The sequence below is a fragment of the Heliangelus exortis genome, chromosome 2 (genome assembly GCF_036169615.1).
Source record: "Heliangelus exortis chromosome 2, bHelExo1.hap1, whole genome shotgun sequence".
NCBI classification, from domain to species: domain Eukaryota; kingdom Metazoa; phylum Chordata; class Aves; order Apodiformes; family Trochilidae; genus Heliangelus; species Heliangelus exortis.
Genome location: NC_092423.1, coordinates 49,196,452 through 49,200,079, shown reverse-complemented (window position 1 = coordinate 49,200,079; position 3,628 = coordinate 49,196,452).

The following is a 3,628-nucleotide window of genomic DNA, read 5'->3' as shown; positions in this document are numbered from 1 at the left end:
CTTGAAATATTTTAGGACCAGCTTTATTACAGAAGTGGCCCTTAACAGCTATGCTGTTCTAAGCCCTGGATAACAAAGCATTAAATGTAAGTGTAAACAGAGACCAAGAGAATGCACATCTTCATTCAGCTTCACCATCCCAGGCCCTGACAGTAACTGAAGCAGTGAAATCACATTAGTAACACAAACACACATTAAGAAACAAAAAAACTAGTATTTGTTGTTATACTGCAGCATTTCCTCATGTTATTTAAACAAAGACTAAAGCTCTAAAACAAGCACAAATTAATTTCGTGGTAAGGAAGTGGAAAATTATGTGATTTGGGAACTCCCCCACCACTGTGCTTGCCTATAAATTCTAAAAGAAGAAAGTCAGCCACGCTCAGCTTTTTATGGATGATTTTTCAGGTCTAGTATGTGCTCCCCTCCTCTCCAACCAGTGCTTTTGGATAGATCAACTTGTGACTAAGTCTTAACTGCTAAGCATTCATAGTGACACCTCAGCTGCTTCTAAAAGCCAAAGCTGCAAGTGAATCAATGCAGCCGAGAGCAAGAAGCTGCCACCCATGTGGCAGTAGCTGAACACCTTGGGTCCTCTAGACCCAGCAGTTTGTACAGCCACTGCTATGCAGAACGGGCAACCCCCCCTTCTTAGGGTGGGAATCATGCTGAAAACATATTTATTACCTTGTGTTAGGTTGATACTCAGAGGAACAGCAGCTTTGAAGCAACCAAGCCTTGTGAGTGATAAAGTAACTCATTCCCAGTTTGCATCATCCCTCCTATGCTGTTACCTGAGGGTACACCATCCCCAGGCAAAGCCACACTGGTGTTCAGGTAACTTGTACACCTGTGGCATCAAAGCTTCCCCAGCACAAGTAGCTCAGTATCACCCTGGACACTGCAGCACTTGGCTTGCACCAGATGCAGGCAGAACTGCAACCTGATTAGCAGGGGTGCAGCCAGCAGGTCTGTAGTTGTACTTCTGATTGCCCACCCCTGCCTATCCAGAAAGAACAGCTCAGAGTTGACAACCACTATGCTAGGTTATATTCTGACCTGCTTCATTATGAGAGGGAGGTTTTTTTTCTCTCTCTCTCAAAAAAAAAAAAAAAAAAAAAAAAAAAAAAGGCTTGTGGGTTGTATAGGAAACAAGCAGCAGAAATGTAGCTAATCACACTAAGATGGAACAACATGAATTGCATCACCTGTTACTATTACACATCTCACACACAAGAGCACTCTTCTTTTTCTCTCTGCTGCAGCACTAGTACAAAGGTACCGGTAGTGAAGTATGTCTGAGACAGAAGCAGCCTTTGCCTCAAGTACCATGTGCTACTTTCTCAACGAGTTACTTGAATTTAAGGGCAAAAAGGAGCAACTGGAAAGCCAGTGCTGCCTGTCAAGGTCTCCAAACCAAACAGCAGAATGAAGAAGAGCTTGCAAGCTCACAAGTTAGCAGGAGGAAAAGGATCCATTTGACCACATTTTGCACCCAAGAACACTCCAATTTCAACTTGTTACACCTGTTAAACCAAAACTCATGTTGCAATTTGTTGTCAGAAGCCCAGAGGTATGCTGGAATATACATTAGTTGCAAAGTAATTTTTAGAGTAAGCACAGGATTAAGAAAATGTGCAAAAGAACAGCTGTATGTTACCGTCTTCAGACACCAGCTCCATCACTACTGCTGATCTCCTCTCTTCACAGCATGTAGGGTTACAGGCTGAATATGCTTTGTGTTTGTTCCTGGTGTGACAGTCTCTGAATTTATTGCACTTGCTGGCACAGACTTGCACAGACTTCCTCTGGATGTAGGGATTCTGTCCTTTCATGTTTTCCTGCTTGGTAAGGGAAGGACTGACCTTCAATTGCTTTTTGTGTATTCAAAGGCATAAAAGCAGGTAATGCACAGGTATGCTAGAGAACCATTAATTCTAGGACACTTCCTATCCTGCCTTAATCCTCATGCTTTTTGTTCCATCTCATGTTATAGATCTGCTACAGTTCAGCATCTTAGCTTTGCCTACAGTCATGTACTAGTATATAGTTGAGTTTTGGTTAATGCTACTGAGCAGGTCCTACAAGGATAAACTAACAAAAAGCAACTGTTTTCCTGGGTTTCCAATTCTATTCCATCATCACCCATTACATTGTTCAATTCTATGCCTGAATTGCTCAAAAACCCATAAAAACCTGATCTAATTTTCATCAAGCTGTTTCCTATTCTGAAAAGAAAAAAAATGCACCTAATTTAGCTCAATCTGCTCTTCAGTGCTTGCTTCATACCTACTTTCTCTCACACCTTCCCCTATCTCTGCTCATCTCGCTGGCTTTCCTCTGCCTCCAACTCTTCTACCACTTCTTGGTAATCCTTCCTATCTCCTTATTCCTCACTGATTTTCCTCAGTAACTATCTTTTGCTTTTCCTTGCTCAAATCTTGGTATGGGTAAACAAATTTCTCCTTGACTATGAACAAGCAGTGACAATTCTGCAGTTTTTAACCAAATCAAAGCTGACAGCATAAGAGCAACTTTCTTAATCTAGTCTGCCAACTCTGGAGAGCTACCACCAATGGCAAAAATAAGCAAACCTCAACAATGAAACAAGAAGCAGCTACCCACCTGTAAGATGGAAACCAGTAAGTTTACAGATACATTAACCCCCGAGGCAAAAAGAAAAATTAACTTTTTAAGAGAAGTACAAGGGAGAACACAGGTAAAATAGACAAAACCTCTCCAATGCGTTCCAGAAAAAAGTCTGAAGACATCCAAGGCTGCCACTCCGTCATTCCTTTTAAAAATGTAAGGTTTTGCAATAGTTCCTTAATGTTCATTAAGTTGGATCCATCCATCAAATTCAAAAGGTATCCATTTCTTGGACAAGGTCTACACATTTTACCTTTATGGAGTAAAGAACCTAAATTGAAAGCAACCATCCATAGTAACTTAGGAGTAAATTATTATAATTAAACTTGATTTATTCATCACTGTTACCTATACAGCAAACTGATGCCTGTAAGACCTATTTATATTTCACATCTTCTGACAGATTTGAAAACAATAATTATTTTGTAATTCAAAAGACATTCTATTTAAGCTGTTTAAATTAAAACCATTTTTCAAAATTTTACCGAGAGACAGCTCAAAAAGGCCTAGAAGTCCTGACAGATGCTCCAAAGTATAAATAAAAAAAAAAATTAAATTTTAAAACTTCACTGCATAGCTTCAGCAGTTACACATAAGCAAGTGAAAAATAAACCCACTATTTCTCACTTGTTCAGACCTATTTTAGTGCTCTGCCCTATACTTGAAATTAGAAAGCTGGACAGGCTTTCCTTTGGTTGTAATACAACAGAATCTTTGCAGTCATTTTTAAGTCGGATGGCACTTGATAACTTCAGAATTAGGAACAAACCCAAATATAACCTCTTGACTATGATTAAAATCTAAAGAAACAACAACAAAAAAAAAAACCTGAGAGAGTGGCATTGTGCTATTAACTCATAGACTTTTCCTTTCTCAGTTTTGATTAGGTTAATTAAGCTTAGGAATACAGATATCCTGCAGTCAATTTCATACCTGTGATTGTGTATGCACCACTACAAACATACCACCTTAGTCAGTA